The 18,623-nt window shown below is 34.6% G+C and overlaps 1 long non-coding RNA gene and 1 pseudogene across 3 annotated transcripts in view; one reads left to right on the top strand and one right to left on the bottom strand.

The window, feature by feature from the left end:
• The window catches only part of LOC309615959, a 278,194-nt gene that overhangs the window by 144,434 nt on the left and 115,137 nt on the right, over positions 1 to 18,623 (top strand). The gene's annotated exons all lie outside the window — the stretch shown is intronic.
• Positions 11,356 to 12,907, bottom strand: LOC309615790 (nucleoporin p54 pseudogene; annotated as a pseudogene). Its single transcript has one exon. The product of its transcript is annotated as a nucleoporin p54 pseudogene (transcript).

Below are 18,623 nucleotides of genomic sequence, written 5' to 3'. Positions count from 1 at the left end.
TTTGGATTACTCTATGATACCCTGTGAATTATGAGGTATTCCACTCTGGAGAATTAGAACATGAGCTAATTCTGGTGTTGTGCAAGATCAGGGAATTCATGATTCTGCTCTCTTGAATGGTTCTTTACTACACTTTAGGTACTTTCCTCATACAAATGTGCTGATCAGTACACAGATAAAAATCCTATGGGATTCTCATAGATTATTGGAGATCTCCTTCATTGAAGCTCTCTCTTCTCCAGTACTATATCAAACTCTAATGTCCTGGAATCTTCCAGCTCTCTATTGATAACTTGGAGAAATTATCAAGTGATACTTAGATTCTCTTGAAGTTTGGAATCTCTCTGGGCCGTAAAATATGGTGATATTGAGGCTTGGATTAGTTTCCTAGGGCTGCTGAAAGAAATTACAAAACACTTGGATGCTTCAAAATAATAGAAATTTATTGTCAAACAGTTCTGGAGGCTACAAGTCTGAAATCAAGATGTAGGCAAAGTCATGCTCTCTTTAAGACTCTGGTAGCATGTTTCCTCTTCCTAGATTTTGGTAATTGTTGGCAATATCTGGCTTTCCTTGCCTTGTGGTAGCATAACTCCAATCTCAGTGTTCTTTGTCACATGGTGTGCTTCCCTGTTTATCTCTGCATCCAAATTTCCCTCTTGTTATAGTGACACTAGCCATTGAATGAGGGCCCATTCTATATAACCCAGGATGACCTCACCTTAATTATATCTGCAAGGACCCTATTTCCAAATAAGTTCACATTCACAGAGTCCAGGTCGACATGGATTTGTGGAGAAAATATTCTGTCCAATACAGCATTCAATCTATTTGTTTCCCATCTCTTCTAGAATCACTGTCTGAACACTTTTGCTTCGAATTTTTTTCCAGCTTTTAGTTTCAGGTGGAGGAGGAGTATTTTGGTTCCTGTTACTCTATCTTGGCCAGAAGCAGAAATTCTCCCCTTCTTCTCTGTTTACCCAGCATATTGCTAATGTTTTAATTGGTGTTCAGTGCACAATTTTCTTTGATAAAAATTTCCACTGCCTAAAACCTGACTTGAATGCATTAAAAAGGTAAAATATATCAAAATATTAGAAAAATTGTGGTGGGCAGATGTTGAAAATGCATTAACTGTGTGTAAGTTGATTTTTGATAAAATTGAGATTTCAAAGTTATTGAGAAGTAAAATGCATGATTTGAATTTTGCTTAGAGAAGGTAAATGTGATACATAAAATGTAGTGTGGGCAAAAAAAAAGTAAGAATTTCAGGGAGGAAATTCTATAGAAATAGAAATCTAAGGGTCTGAACCAATATGGGTCAGTGTGATTGTTAGAAAGGATAAGGTCAAGTTACTGCTAAGGTTGAATTGTCATAACTTGTCGGTGTACTAGAGAAAATAAAGCTGTTCCAAGGTTGTAACAACACAGTGACCTCAGCTAAGTCCTCAACAATTATTGGTATAAAGATTACTGTATTAAGGAATGTTTCCTGGAGATCCATTCATAAGTCCTTATTATTCTGTAAAATGAGGCAAATTATAGGCCATAATGAATTAGTGATATGACTGTAACTAACATATATTATTACTCTCAATTATAAGTTCTGTGATGTCTTTTACTAGACAACTATCTCTTCTTTTTTATTCTATCATGTCAGAATGTTATGACATTAAGATTCTCTGACTAAGTCATTTTATGAGTACCAGAATGAATACAAAATATTGCCAGTGAGTAGCACATTCTTTTAGATAAACAATAAATTTTCAGATTCTAGAGTTTAGGACATGGTTTATGTATTTACTCACACATTTTCTTAAGCAATATGGAAAATCTGACAGTGTATGAAATACAGAAGTTGTCATTCCATCACTGGAGAAACATGACTGTGTTTAAAAATGAATTCAGAAATTTGAATCATGTAACACTTCATAGAATGATTTTTGATATCAGAGAATAACTGGAAAAGTTATTTTAATATAAAAAGTAAATAAACCTTACCTAGATTTTGCAGTGTTTTAAGAGTTGAATATATCAACATCTGCTCATTATAGGAAACTATAAATCCCTCCATCTAGCAAGGTTTCCTAAACAGTCATTTTAACTGTAATTGCTTAGAATTTTTATGTTAATTTTCAATATGATTTCTAATTAGTTATTCATTGGTATTTTACTGATACATTAAAATTAAAATATATTAAGTACCTACTCTGTCCAAAAATTATGTTAGAGATCATAAAATACACTAATTTAACAAAATAAGTATATACTGGGTATTCTGTTCAAAGACTTTTAATTATTAAATGAGGCATACTAATTAAAGGTGGACAAAAAGTCCTTTCCAAGTACATTTACATGACTTTACATGAATTTGTAAACAATTGCATTTACAACACAGCATGACAAAGACAATATTACTTGTTTGCAAACTGCTGATTTCATAAAGGATGAATTGTTAATTCTGCCTAGTCCAGAAGGTATATTCTTTACATCTTTTAATTTGTGCCATGAGAAAAAAGTTTCTATTCTCCTAGCAGAAATATGGGAAATGTGCATTCAAGGATGAGAGAACAGAATGTTATAAAAGCATGGAAGCATGAAGTAGCACATGTTCAGGGAATGGCAGAAACACAGACTATAGAGTATAGAGGAAAGATAGCATATGATAAGGATAAAAATAGGCTGGAATGGATTGTGAAGAACTTTGCATGATATGATCAAGAGTCTAAGGGTGAATTCTATGCACAATGGAGTCCCATGTGTGGGTTATGCCTGAACATGACAGGATTATTTTCTTCTATTTGAAAGTTATTTTTTTGGCTTTTGTGGATTTAAGGGTCCAGAAGAATGAAATAATTAAGGATTTATCCAAGTTTTCCAACTAAGATGACTAAGACATGATTATATTAACACAGGGTTCCCCAACCCCCAGACTGGAGACTGGTACCAGTCGGTGGTCTGTTGGGAACTGGGTAGCACAGCAGGAGGTGAGAGGCAGGCAGGTTAGCAAAGCTTCATCTGCTGTTCCCCATCGCTCGCATTACTGCCTGAACCATTGCTCACATTACTGCCTGAACCATCTCCCCATGCCCCCAGCTGTGGAAAAATTGTCTTCCACAAAACTGGCTCCTGGTGCCAAAAGGGTGGGGGCCACTGTATTAACACATATTTTTAATAAGAGTGTTAATAAATAATTATTGATTCTAATTTGTTCCCTATACTTAAAGTGAGATCAAGTGAGGTAAGTAAATAGATACCTAAAAGATTAACTTTAAAAAGTCATATTAAAAATAGATATAAAGGTGGTGATAGTTCAATGATCTTTAATTCTTTTTAATCTATATTATTCATAAAAATATGTGAAACTATAAATCTTCTCCTTAATTATATATTCAGGATATAGAAACCTACCTTATTCAGGGTAGTAGAGAGAAAATTAAAAACCAAATTTGGAAAGTCACGTTCATATGATTTGCCAAATTTTACACTGTTTACTGTGTAACTATTCTTTACCCTGTGTAGATTTATTTATAATTTTAATTATTGAATTTGGCATAATATTTAAGTGCAGAGGCTTTGGAGTCAAATAAACATGAGTAGAATTCCCAGTTCCATTCATCACTTGCTATGTAAAGTAGATAAAGTCCTCTGCATCTAGGTTCCACATTCCACATTCTATTTCATTTCTAATACAATATGACTAGCAGTACCCATATAATATTATTAGAGAGTGTTTAAATGAAGTTGGGCATGTGAAATATTTATTTCAGTGTTTGTTTGGCATATGATAGCAGTTTAAGATATCATGGAGGAGGCAGAGTCAAGATGGCAGAGTAGGAGGATGTGGAGTTCACATCTCCTCACAACTAGGGCAGCTTCCAGATGCTGGTGTGGGACCTCAGAGACCTAAGGGGTAGGGAGAATCCCCTGAGTGACTGGGTAGGATGTGGGGGGAAGTGAGGAGGGGAGGAGAAGTGGAGGTGGGATGGGACTGGTGCCCCTGAGGGGATACTGGGGAGGGGAGGGGTTCCCATGCTTGGGAGGGGCTCAAAATGGTGAGGGGATCAGCAGGGAGGGGGAGAGACCCTTGGAGGATTGGAGAATCAGAAAGGAATGCAGCCAGCATTTCCACCACTCACTTGGGCTCCAGTAAGCCTGCTGGGGTCCCAGGCCTAAACATCACCACCTCCAGCTGTGCCGAGCCTAAGTCCTGCCCCTCAATAGCCAGGGATTTCCCTGGGCCTAGGCCCTGCCCCTGCCTAAACCCCAACCCTGCCTAAGATGCCCCCAAAGCCAAGGCCTTTTCTGGCAATTTTTTTTTTTTTTTGCTATTTTGATCCTGCTTTACTGTGTTGTTGTTGTTTCATTTACATTTTTATATTTTCTAATATATTTTTTATTTTTCTAATTTTATTTTATTTTTTATTCTTTGTTATTTTTCTGCTCTTTTGTTTTTCTGCAGCATGTGGCTGGAGGGATCTTGGTTCACAGACCAGAGGTCAGGCCTGATCTCCTGTGGTGGGAGTGCCAAGTCCAAACCACTGGTTTAACAGAGAACCACAGACACCAGGGGAAATTAATAGGAGTGAGGTCTTCCGGAGGTCCTAATTTCAGCACCAAGACCCGGCTCTACCCAACTGCCTGCAAACTCCAGTGCTGGGCACCTCAGGCCAAACAAACACCAAGACAGGAACATAGTCCCACCCATCAAAAAAATGAGACAACAAAAAAATATGTTACAGATGAAAGGGTAAGGTAAAAACTTATAAGACCGAATAAATGAAGAGGAAAAAGGCAACCTACCTGAAGAAGAATTAATAGTAATGATAGTAAAGATGATCCAAAATCTTAGAAATAGAATGGAGGCACAGATCAAGAAAATACAAGAAATATTTCACAAAGACATAGAAGAACTAAAAGAAACAACAAACGGTGATGAACAACACAATAACTGAAATGAATAATAAACTAGAAGGATTCAATAGCAGAATAACTGTGGCAGACAAACGAATAAGTGAGCTGGAAGATAGGTGGTGGAAAAAACTGCCAAGGAGCAGAATAAAGAATAAAGAATGAAAAGAATTGAGGAAGTTTCAGAGACCTCTGGGACAACATTAAATGAAAAAACATTCAAATTATAGGGGTCCCAGAAGAAGAAGAGAAAGAGAGAAAGAGTCTGAGAAAATATTTGAAGAGATTATAGTCAAAAACTTTCCTAACATGGGAAAGGAAATAACCATCCAAGTGTAGGAAGCACAGAGAGTCCTATACAGCATAAAACCTAGGAGAAAGACACCAAGACATATATAAATCAAACTAACAAAATTTAAATTCAAAGAAAAAATATTAAAAGCAGCAGGGAAAAGCAAAAAAGTAATATACAAGGGAATCCCCATAACATTATCAGCTGATCTTTCAGCAGAAACTCTGCAGACCAGAAGGGAGTGGTAGGATATATTTAAAGAGATGAAAGGAAAAAAACCTACAATCAATATTACTCTACCCAGAAAGGATCTCATTCATATTTGAGGGAGAAATCAAAAGCTTTACAGACAAGCAAAAATTAAGAGAATTCAGCACCACCAAACTAGGTCTACCACAAATGCTAAAGGAACTCCTAAAAGGGGGAAACACAAGAGAAGAAAAAGACCTACTAAAACAACCCCAAAACAATTAAGAAAATGGTAATAGGAACATACACATCAATAATTACCTTAAATGTGAATAGATTAAATACGCAACCAAAAGACACAGACTGGCTGAATGCATACAGAAACAAGATACATATATATGTTGTCTACAAGAGACCCACTTCAGACCTAGGGACACACACCAGATTGAAAGTGAGGGGATGGAAGAAGATTTTCCATGCAAATGGAAATCAAAAGAAAGCTGGAGTAGTAATACTCATATCAGATAAAATAGGCTTTAAAATAAAGACTGTTACAAGAGACAAGGAAGTACACTACATAATGATCAAGGGATCAATCCAAGAATAAGATATAACAATTATAAATATGTATGCACCCAACATAGGAGCACCTAAATACATAAGGCAAATGCTAGCAGCCAAAAAGGGGAAATGGACAGTAACACAATATTAGTGGAAGACTTTAAGACCCCACATATACCAATGGACAGATCATCTAGACAGAAAATAAATAAAGAAACACAAGCTTAAAATGACACAATAGACCAGATAGACTTAATTGATATCTATCGGACATTCCATCTGAAATTAGCAGAATACACTTTCTTCTCAAGTGCACATGAAATATTCTCCAGGATAGATCAAATCAGGATAGGGCCACAAACCAAGCCTTGGTAATTTTAAGAAAATTGAAATCATACCAAGCATCTTTTCCAACCACAATGTATGAGATTAGTAATCAGCTACAGCAAAAAAAAAAAAAAAAAAAAACTATAAAAAACACAAACACATAGAGGCTAAACAGTGTGCTGCTAAATAACCAAGTGATCACTGACAAAATCAAAGAGGAAATTAAAAAATACATAGAAACAAATGACAACAAAAATGACCAAATGACCCAAAAGCTATGGGGTGCAGCAAAAGCAGTTCTAAGAGGGAAGTTTATAGCAATTCAATCTCACAACAAGAAAAGAAGAAAAATCTCAAACAAAAAATCTACCTGTACATCTAAAGCAACTAGAGAAAGAAGAATAAAGAAAACTCAAAGTTAGTAGAAGGAAAGAAATCATAAAAATCAAAGCTGAAATAAATGAAATAGAAATGAAGAAAACAATAGAAAAGAGCAATAAAATTAAAAATTGGTTCTCTGAGAAGATAAACAAAATTGATAAACCTTTAGCAAGACTCATCAGGAAAAAAAGGGAGATGATTCAAATCAATAAAATTAGAAATGAAAAAAGAGAAATTACAACTGACAAGGCAGAAATACAAAGGACCATAAGAGACTACTACAAGCAACTATATGACAATAAAATGGACAACTTGGAAGAAATGGACAAATTCTTGGAAAGGTACAACTTGCCAAGACTGAACCAGGAAGAATTAGAAAATATGAATAGAGAAATCAAGTAATGAATTTGAAACTGTAATTAAAAATCTTCCAACAAACAAAAGTCCAGGACCAGATGGCTTCACAGGCTAATCCTACCAAACATTTAGAGAAGAGCTAACACCTGTCCTTCTTCTTTTTTTTTTTTTTTTATAAATTTATTTATTTATTTTTGGCTGTGTTGGGTCTTCGTTTCTGTGCGAGGGCTTTCTCCAGTTGTGGCAAGCGGGGGCCACTCTTCATCGCGGTGCGCGGGCCTCTCACTGTCACGGCCTCTCCCGTTGCGGAGCACAGGCTCCAGATGCTCAGGCTCAGTAGTTGTGGCCCACAGGCCTAGCTGCTGCGTGGCATGTGGGATCTTCCCGGCCCGGGGCACGAACCCGTGTCCCCTGCATTGGCAGGCGGATTCCTAACCACTGTGCCACCAGGGAAGCCCCACACCTGTCCTTCTTAAACTCTTACAAAAAATTGCAGAGGGAGAACATTCCCAAACTTGTTCTACGATGCCACCATCATCCTGATACCAAAACCAGACAAAGATATCACAAAAAATTTACAGACCAATATCACTGATGAGCATAGATGCAAATATCCTCAACAAAATACTAGCAAACAGAATCCAACAGCACATTAAAAGGATCATACACCATGGTCAAGTGGGATTTATCCCAAGAATGCAAGGATTATTCAATATACACAAATCAATCAATGTGATACACCATATTAACAAATTAAACAATAAAAAGCATATGATCATCTAAACCAATGCAGAGAAAGTGTTTGACAAAATTCAACACCTGTTAAATGGGTTTTTATGATAAAAACTCTCAGAAAGTGGGCATAGAGTGAACCTACCTCAACATAATGAAGGCAATATTTGACAAAACCCACAGTAAACATCATTCTCAATTTTGAAAAACTGAAAACATTTCCTGTAATATCAGGAACAAGACAAGTGTCCTGCCACTGTTATTCAACATAATTTTGGAAGTCTGACACACAGCAATCAGAGGATTAAAGGAAATAAAAGAAACAAAAATTGGAAAAGAAGTGAAACTGTCACTGTTTGCACGTGACATGATGCTATACATAGAAAATTCTAAAGATGCTACCAGAAAACTACTAGAGCTAATCAATGAATTTGGTAAACTTGCAGGATACAAAATTAATGAATGGAAATCTCTTGCATTCCTATACTCTAACAATGAAAAATCAGAAAGAGAAATTAAGGAAACAATCCTATTTACCATCATAAAATACATAGGAATACACCTACCTGAGGATGCAAAGGACCTGTACTCAGAAAACTATAGAACACTGATGAAAGAAATCAAAGCTGACACAAACAGATGGAGAAATATACAATGTTCCTGGATTGGAAGAATCAATATTGTGAAAATGACTATACAATGCAAAGCAATCTACAGATTCAATGCAATCCCTATCAAATTACCAGTGGCATTCTTCACAGAATTAGAACAAAAAATTTTATAATTTTTATAGAAGCACAAAAGACACTGAATAGCCAAAACAATCTTGAGAAAAAAACAGAGCAAAATGGAGATGGCGAATTCAGGCTTCCTGACTTCAGACTATACTACAAAGCTACAGTCATCAAGACAGTATGGTACTGGCACAAAAACAGAAATATAGATTAATGGAACAGGATAGAATGCTCAGAGATAAACTCACGGACCTCTGGTCACCTAATCTTTGACAAACGAGGCAAGGATACACAATGGAGAAAATGGAGTCTCTTCAATAATTGGTTCAGGGAAAACTGATCAGCTACATGCAAAAGAAGAAAATTAGAACACTATCTAACACCATACACAAAAATAAAGTCAAAATAGATTAAAAACATAAATGTAAGACCAGACACTATAAAACTCTGAGAGGAAAACATAGGGAAAACACTATTTGCCATGGTTTACCACAGTGAGATCTTTTTGGAACCACCTCCTAGAGTACTGAAAATAAAAACGAAAATAAACAAATGAGACCTAATTAAATATAAAGCTTTTGCACAGCAAAGGAAAACATAAAAAAGATGAAAAGAGAACCCTCGGAATGGGAGAAAATATTTGCAAATGAAGAAATGGATGGATTAATCTCCGAAATATACAGACAGCTCATGGAACTCAATATCAAAAATCCAACAACCCAATCAAAAAATAGGCAGAAGACCTAAATAGACATTTCTCCAATAAGGCATATATATGGCCAAGAGGCACATGAAAAGATGCTCTACATCACTAATTATTAGAGAAATGCAAATCAAAACTACAATGAGGTATCACCTCACACCAGTCAGAATGGGCATCATCAAAAAATCTACAAACAATAAGTGCAGGAGACAGTGTGGAGAAAATGGAAACTTCTGTTGGTGAGAATGTAAATTGATAGAGTCACTGTGGACAACAGTATGCAGGTACATTAAAAAACTAAAAATAGAACTACCATATGACCCAGCAATCCCACGACGGGACATCTATCCAGAGAAAACCATAATTCAAAAAGACACATGTACCCCAATGTTCACTACAACAGTATTTACAATAGCCAGGCCATGGGAACAACCATGGATATGGTTGATAAAGAATGGAATGGATAAAGAAGATGTGGTACATATATACAATTAAATATTACTCAGCGATAAAAAGAAATGGAATTGGGTCATTTGTAGAGAGGTGGATGGACCTAGAGTCTGTCATACAGAGTGAAGTAAGTCAGAAAGAGAAAAACAAATATCTTATATGAATGCATATATGTGGAATCTAGAAAAATGGTACAGATGAACCTATTTGCAGGGCAGGAATAGAGACTTAGATGTAGAGAATGGACATGTGGACATGGTGGGGGGAAAGGGGAGGGCAGGATGAATTGAGAGATCAGGATTGACATATATACACTATCATGTGTAAAATAGATAGCTAGTGGGAACTTGCTGTATATCACAGGGAGCTCAGTTCGTTGCTCTGTGATGACATATATGGGTGGGATGGGGAGGGGTGGGAGGGAGGTCCAAGGAGGAGATATAGGTATACATATAGCTGATTCACTTCATTGTACAGCAGAAACTAACACAAAACTGTAAAGCAATTATATTCCAATAAAATAATGAATAAGTAATTAGAATCAGAAACCTAATATTGTGGGGCTCTGATTTGGGCAAAGGCTTGGGCTAGGTGGGAGATAAAACAGAAGATGTATAAACATTGCTTCTGATCTGAAAAGGAATCTGATCTGGCTAGGACCCAGGATTCAAAACTGTTAACCATATCAGCACCATTTAATGACTAAAGGATTTTGGATGGAATATTAAAAAAAAGAAAAATAAGAACAATCATGGAACTTAATTATTCCTTTGAGAGTTAGAAACTTCTGCAAATGAGTCTTGGCTTATATAAGCAGTGTATTTAGGTAGAAATAACTTTGAAACTGGATATGTTTTAATTCAACAACTAACTTTTATTTTTATATAAAAAGTATTTACAATCAAGAATTTATTTCTTTTTTTTTTTTTTTTTTTTGCCCTTGAGGCTTGCAGGATCTTAGTTCCCTGACCAGGGATTAAACCCGCACACTCAACAGTGAAAGCACAGAGTCCAAACCACTGCCAAGGAATTCCCATCATCTTTTTTAGAAATAAAACGTTTCAAAAAACAAAAAAGTTAAAAAAATGTAATTTTGTTATATCCTAATTGCTTAGGTGTGTTCTTTAAATTCCAAATAAGTAAAATAATATGAAAATATATTTTCAAATCTTTATAGAATGAAAAGAAACCATATTAATCATTAAATACTCCTGGATTTTCTTTACTCCTCCTATAGATGAATTCACAACGGTAAAAACTGATGCACATTTACATTCTGAAGTACAAATTCCCAGCAGCCAAGTAATTATTCAGTTTATTTTGTTATGTGCAAAGTAGGCATTCATATTTACTTGCTATTTAAAGCAGAGTACAGGCTCAATGAAGAATAATCATTAAACACTGATTATTTTTAAGAACAATGCTGTTGTAAAAATGTACAATAGTACATATTTTTGGTAATTATGTACTTCTTTTTTAAAGTAATTACAGCTTTTATAATAGATGTAAATCTTTGGAAGGCTATCTCTGAAGAGCAGTGAAATGACTGCTATTTCAGATTTGATGAATGATAATTTGTCAGTAACCTTCTCAAAAACCAAGTCAGGGGGAGGTTTGTTTGTTTTTTTTTTCTCCTCCATGTGGTCAGTTTCATTCTTAAGGATGGTCTGATATAACAAGATGTATTTCACAAACCTTTAACACAAGTTTGTGAAATGTCAACTGAAGGCACCACCTCTGATGTGGATGGTTTCATTCAATCCATGTTCTACCAACTTACCTTCTAGGTCATCTTTTATGATGTTAATCAAGTGGCTACGGTATTCCTGTTGTTGTTTCAAATGCTGCTTGATTTTTTGTAACAGGTCTGCATCTATGTAATATGTTTCTTCAGATTTGACTGCTCCAAAATGATTCTGCATCATGATTTGGGACATCAGTTCATTTACTCAGTCCTTAAACTGAGTAGGGTATTTAGTTCACAATGAAATGTATCTAGCTGAATTTCATCAGCTTGGATGGCATATACACTTTTCCTCTGAATTTCCTGTTTGATTAGGGCCTGAAGATTCTATGGGAAAGTCCATGAGTTTCCTCTTATATTGTGCAATTTTGGCCATAGTAGTAGTTGTGGATTAATTCTTCTGTAATTCACCAATATCTTCAGATATGATATCTAATCTGGTCTGATGCTGCTTAGTCATCTGATCTTGAAACTTCAGTCTTCAAAAGAGTTCTTTGAAACCCACCATTGGTACAGGAATTAAGTTTTCAGAATCAGGGTTATCCACTTTGACTTGCTCCCAGATAATAGGATCAACATCAGCAGGAGGATTCTGTAAAAGCTGTTCGATCTGTGCAGGAGAATGTTCTATTCAAGTCATAGAAAGCATTACACAAAGTTGCTGCAACTGTGTTTTTATATTGGTTTGTTCAAAATGGGCATATATTATTGTAGCTGGGACTCTTCTTGAAGTACCATTTGGAGAACGCTCAACAACATAAATGACAACTTCTGTCTGATTATCTGACAATGCTTTAATACCCTCTACATTTACAGTAAGGTTCTGGTTTCCTCCCAAAATTTTATGCAATGATTCTACCAATTGCTGTTGCTGGCTTTGAATATCTGTTTCTTTTTTGTTGAAAACTAAAACCACTAGCCCATCTTCATGTTTATTATTGGGCAAACAACTATAACCTACTGCCTTAAACCAGCAAAAGGGATTTTCTTGTTTGAATTCCGTTGGTGGAATGTTACTGTTAAAATTTCCTTTTTCTGTTCCCCAAAAGGCCTGTAGTTAATTCCATTTTGCCAAAATAGCATCTCTCTCATCTCCCAGTAGTATTGGAACAGAAAGAGCACTTGCAGTGTTTATCAGTTGTTTGAACTGGGCAGGAGCTTTTGTAGGCTGAATGAAGAGACCACCTAATGTAGTTTGTTTCTGCCACTGCTGCTATTTATTAAATCCTCCAAATCCAAGTCTAGTTACCAAGTCATTACCTAAACCATACTAGCTCCAGTTGTTGTGCCAAAACGAGTACCAAATCCAAAACTTTCCTCTGAGTACCACCAGAGAGTCCAGTAATGCTTGTATTAGCTGGAGCAGAAAAACTGAATGCAGAACCTGCTGTTGTAGATGTTGTCCCAAAAGCTCCAAATGCACCCGTGGGGGCCTCGGTGGCTGCAGCAGTACCCGAGGTGCCTGAGGGAGTCCCAGATTTGAAGGCTGTGTTGCAGGGAGCAGGGGAATAAGGTGCTGCTCCCATGACACTCAGTGCACTCCCCAACAGCTAGCTTTTAAAATGATTATTTCAGTATCCTTTTTTTGTAAAAAAAAAAGAATAAATTACAAATCTATCCCATAAAATGTTGACATTTTTGAGATATGCATAGATATAACCTGGTCATTATCAGAAGCTTAACATATTTTAGTTATATTCCTTTTAGGATTTGTGATCTGATTTTTCACCATTAAGTGCACTTTTATTAGGTACCTGTTGTGTGATAGAAAGTATTTTATTTTTAGGAATTCAAATAAAAAATTACCTAGTGTTTACACTCCAGAGACTTAAAGCCCAGAAGACAAATATATACATGAAAACCACAATGTAATATAGGACCTTAAAATTTTAAAGTGCTGTTGAAGTTTAGCAATGTGATAGAGAATATAAAATTAAGAAGCATAATGTAAATCAAGCATATAGTGCTCTTAAACATACGGAAAATAAGATGTGGAATAGTAAAGTGTAAATAAGTAGAGCATTTAATATTGAAAGAGGTTAAAGTCAACATACAAAAATAATTTGCATTTCTTTACACCAACAATGACCTATCAGAAAACACTCTAATTTAGAATAGCATCAAAAGAGTAAAATATTTAGGAACAAATTTAACCAAGGAATTCAATGATCTACACACTGAAAACTATAAAACATTGTTGAGAGAAATTGAAGAAGATACAAGTAAATGGAAGGATATCCCTTGTTCATGGATTGGAATAATTAATATTGTGAAGGTGTGCATACAACCCAAAGCCATCTATAGATTCAAGATAATCCCTATCAAAAATCTAATGGCTCTTTTTTCACAGAAAAAAAATCCTAAAATTCATATGGAACCACAAAAGACCCTGAATAATCAAAACACTCTTTAGAAAGAAGAACAAATCTGGAGGCATTACATTTCCAGCTTTCAAACCATATTACAAAACTATAGTAATCAAAACAGTATGGCACTGACATAACAACAAACATATTGACCATTGGAACCAAAATAAAGAACCCAGAAGTAAACCAACACATATATGGTCAACTAATATTTGACAATGGTGTCAAGAATATACAATGGGGGAAGGATAGTCTCTTTAGTAAGTAGTGTTAGGAAAACTGGATAGCCACATGTAAAAGAATAAAATCATACCCTTATATTATACTATACACAAAAATCAACTCAAAATGGATTAAAGACTTAAATGTAAGACATGAAACCATAGAACCCCTAGAAGAAGGGAAAAGCTCCTTGACATTGGCCTTTGTAATAATTTTTTGAATATCATAAAGTACAGGAAACAAAAGAAAAAATAAACACATGAGACCACATGAAATTAACAGCTTTTACACAGCAAAGGAAAAAAAAAAAATCAACACAATTAAAAGTCAACCTACTGAATGGGAGAAAATATTTGCAAACTATATATCTGATGAGGGGTTAATATCCAAAATATATAAAAACTCATAAAACTCAATGGCAGAAAACCAACAACACCCTGATTAAAAAATGGGCAAAGAACCTGAATAGACATTTTTCCAAAGAAGACATACAAATGCCCAACAGGTATATGAAAAGGTCCTCAACATCACTAGTCATCAGAGAAATGCAAATCAAAATCACAATGAAATATGACTTCCCATCTGTTAGATGGCTACTATCAAAACTATGGCAAGTGTTGACAAGGATGTAGTGAAAAGGAAACCCCTTGTATGTTGTTGATGGGAATGTAAACTGTTATAGCCATTATGGAAAACAGTATTGAGTTTCTGCAAAAATGTGAAAATAGAATTACCATATGATCCAGTAATTTCTCTTCTGGGTATAAACCCCAAAGAAATGAAATCAGTAACTCTAAGAGATATTTGTGCTTCCATGTTTATTACAGCATTAGTCACAATAACTAAGGTGTGGAAACAACCTAAATGTCCATTGACAGATGAATGAATATAGAAAACGTGGTTTACACACAGACACACCACACACATACACACACACACACACACACACATACACACACACACACACACACACACACACACACCCCTCACACACATTGGAATATTTTTCAGCCATAGAAGAAAAACCTGGATGAACCTGGAAGACATTATGCTTAGTGAAATAAGCCAGACACAGAAAGACAATTATCACACGATTTCATTTATCTGTGGAATCTAAAAAATTTGAATATGCAGAAGCAGGGAGTAGAATGCTGGTTACCAGGGGCAGGAAGGTAGAGGAAATGGGTAAATGTTGGTCAAAGGATATGAAGTTGCATTTTTACCGGATGAAGGAGTCTAGAGATCTAATGTATAACGTACATATGATTCTATAACATATAGTGAATATCCCACAACAAACATGTAAAAATAGCTTCAAAATAAAAGATTGGAGTTACAGTCTATAGAAGACGGAAATAACTATTCCAGGGAAAGGTCTTTGGGTTTCTCAGCAAACAAACTAGCCAGGGTTTTATTTTAGGATGACCAAGACACAGAATATATATTAATATAATAGAGAGAAGATATTTACAGTATTTGGCCAAAGTTCTGTATTCTTTCTCACTTATGTAAATATTGTTAATATTATTAACCTTTCCCATTATCTTTACAGTAACAACAATCATGTCAATGTCATGTCAATGTTTTACATTTTCTTACACCCTTTGTCAAGTAACTTTCTGTCTTCTCAAGGTTCTCATTAATTATATAATCAACTATTGTCTTACACTTCAAATTATTTTTTAAGGATAGAGTCAAGTATGTGGGTAATATATATGTTTAAATATATATATTTAAAATTTTAAATGTTACATTTTATATATTTAAACAATTTTCCATATACATATTTCAAACCCAGGTCACCTCATTCTTCTCTCACTAACTTAGCATTGTCTTCTTGCCTCAAAATTTATACTCTTCCCGAAACCATTGTTTTGCCTTCAAAAATACTTTTTAAATATAATTTTAATACATTATTTTGTTACCTAAAAGATGTATTTTTCTTAGATCCTTTAACTTATATTCATAGAACTACATCCAATATATAGCCTAATCTTACCTTACTTATTTCTCTAGCTTTACTGTTTTCCTTTCATTCCTCAGATTCTACATTTCATTCATTGTGAAATCCCTGTATTTTCCCACAAGTATGTTGCTCTAGTAGATTTTGCATGTTTTACTTTTGCTCCAAACATCTCTATTCTTTAGCTTAGCTTTTCTAAGAAATCTTTGGTTCCCATTTTCCTCAGTTTAGATTACCAGCAATTACCAAATTTTATTGTATAATAATTTTGTACACAAATATTGTAAATTGTTAATGGCAGATCTTTTTTCAGCCTTTCTGAGTAAAAATAATTTACCTAAGCTAATCCAAAATGCCCATTACTTAAGTGAAAATTTCTGACAAAAAGTAAATACTGATTTTATATAACAGTATTATATAATATACAAAATCTTTGCAAAATATGTTTTTGTCAGATTATTTTTCAAATTTGTATATCTGAATTCTGTATAACATAGGGTTAGATCAGAGATTTTCCTGCTATTATAGAGAATATATCCCTTTTATTTATAAAAATTTGGCACACTTTATGATAATAGGAGATGTCATAGAGGAAATTAAAATAATCTGCCTCATTTCCAACCCCATAGGAACTGTGATATAGAGAAAGATTAACGGGTGTATATATAGAATGGAATTGTGATATAGAGAAAGATTAACAGGTGTATGTATAGATGGGAATTAATGGGTGTATGCATAAGATGGAAGAAAAAATGCTTGATCTACTAGAGATTGGACCTCTGAAAAACACTGAGGAGTCTAAGGTAGCTTAATTCCAGATTAAAACAAGCCATCTAGAAGGCACTACTTCTCCATGAGTAAGTCAGGAAGACTAAATATAATGGTATTAGTTGTCAAAATTAGCTAGGAACTCCAGCAGGGTAAGCCATATCTCATGGGAAAGTGAATTTTCCCCAAAGGCATGTGACAGAAGACAGTGAATCTCCAAATTCTATCATAGAATCAGTTTGTGCCTTCCCTCTGTTTCACATGGATGCATAAGCATGGCCTCAACACTAAATAAATAAATAAATAACCTATTTTATAGAAAGGAATGGGGGAAGAAATGTAGATTTTTTGTTGTTGTTTCTAAGTGAGAGTACTATCTCCAGGGAGCGCTTACATTATCCTATATTTTTGATCTGGCGTAATATTTAGTTAACTGTCTTTATCTCCCTCGTAATTTTTTGATAAAGAATTAAGGGAGAAATTAGTATTCAAGTAAACTAAAATCAAATATGTTTATTTTATCTATGAATTTGAGTTACAGTGTGAGTTAATTTGCAAAACCTTCATATAATTATCTATTTTCTTATCAGTTTTTCTATCCAAAATATAAATTCCTTAATTCATGAGCCATGCATTTTCCATCTATATATTGTCTACCTCAGGACCAGCCCATGCTGAGTATACAATAGTTGCTCAACTTAAATATTTGAATAAAGACATGTTAAATTAAAGTGAAATGGTGGTTACAAGATTAAAGAACATATAGTACAGTTTAGGAATTATTTATAAATCTACAGTAATGGAAAAAGCTAAAAATGAATAGGTTTTCAGTAGGTTTCCCATATTTTTTTCTACATTTGCTTCTTTTTGTTCCCCTTCTCTACTTTTCAAAGATGGTGTTTAAAAAAAAATTAATGCACATTTAATTTAGGGACAGAATTACACAATGTAGTCACATGATAATATTTACATTCTAGTAAGTTTTCTCAGACAGCAGTCTAGGAAATTTATTCAAAAGGAGGAGTCCTGAAAAAAGAATAAAATTAAAAGACTGTTACAGGGGTCATGGAGATATAAATTTTAAAAGTTATTATAGTTTTCTAAATCAGATTTTATTCAAATATGTAAGGTTCATTTCACCCTTCTTATTTTATGCATAAGGATATTTATTGTTATTTATGGATAAGAAATCTTTCCTTTTTTTCTCTGAAATATATTTACATGTAATCTTTCTCCTCTGAAAAGAATGTTTATGCACTATTACAGAAAAATGTATCATCACTTAGGAGATAATGAAAATATTACTAAAAAACTACTTTCATATTCCAAATAATGTTTTTTAAGTCATATCTTAATGCAGCTTTCCAAAATATGTCAAAAAATAAAATATTACTTTCAGGAAGTGTGTGAATGTAAGTTAAATGATTTAGACATTCCCTTCCTTCCTTCAATTTTGCCTTCATCTCTTCCATCCTCCTTTCTCTTCCCTACTCTTCTCTCCCTTTTCTCTAGTTTCATTTCTTGTCTCTTCTGGGGGGAAAAAAACAAAAAACTTTTGAAATGGGATATCACTAGTAATACTTGTGGTAAATACTTAATAACCAGCAGGAGGTGAATAGCAATGAAGCCCTGATTTGTGGATTTGTTAATTATCATGGTGTAAATATTCTGTCATGCTCCATTTCAAGCTACCAACCTGTCATCAAATGCTAGCAAAATTCCTGAAAATTTAGCATTCAGTGCCAAGAGGCAGTTCAAGCTCACTGCAGCATACCACTGTTTACTTTAGACAGCCTAGAGAATACAAGTTTGTACACCATAAGGACCTTCAGATTTGAAAGGGCTATTTATGTAGAGGTGTACTTGTTATCTGACCCTAGAAGTATGAACTGGTACAAGTAATAGATGTTTGTAGTCCCATGG

This window comes from Balaenoptera borealis, assembly GCF_965194805.1.
Source record: "Balaenoptera borealis genome assembly, chromosome: 18".
In the NCBI taxonomy this organism is placed as follows: domain Eukaryota; kingdom Metazoa; phylum Chordata; class Mammalia; order Artiodactyla; family Balaenopteridae; genus Balaenoptera; species Balaenoptera borealis.
Note: the sequence above shows the minus strand (reverse complement) of the source record. Positions and strands in the feature narration are given on the sequence as shown.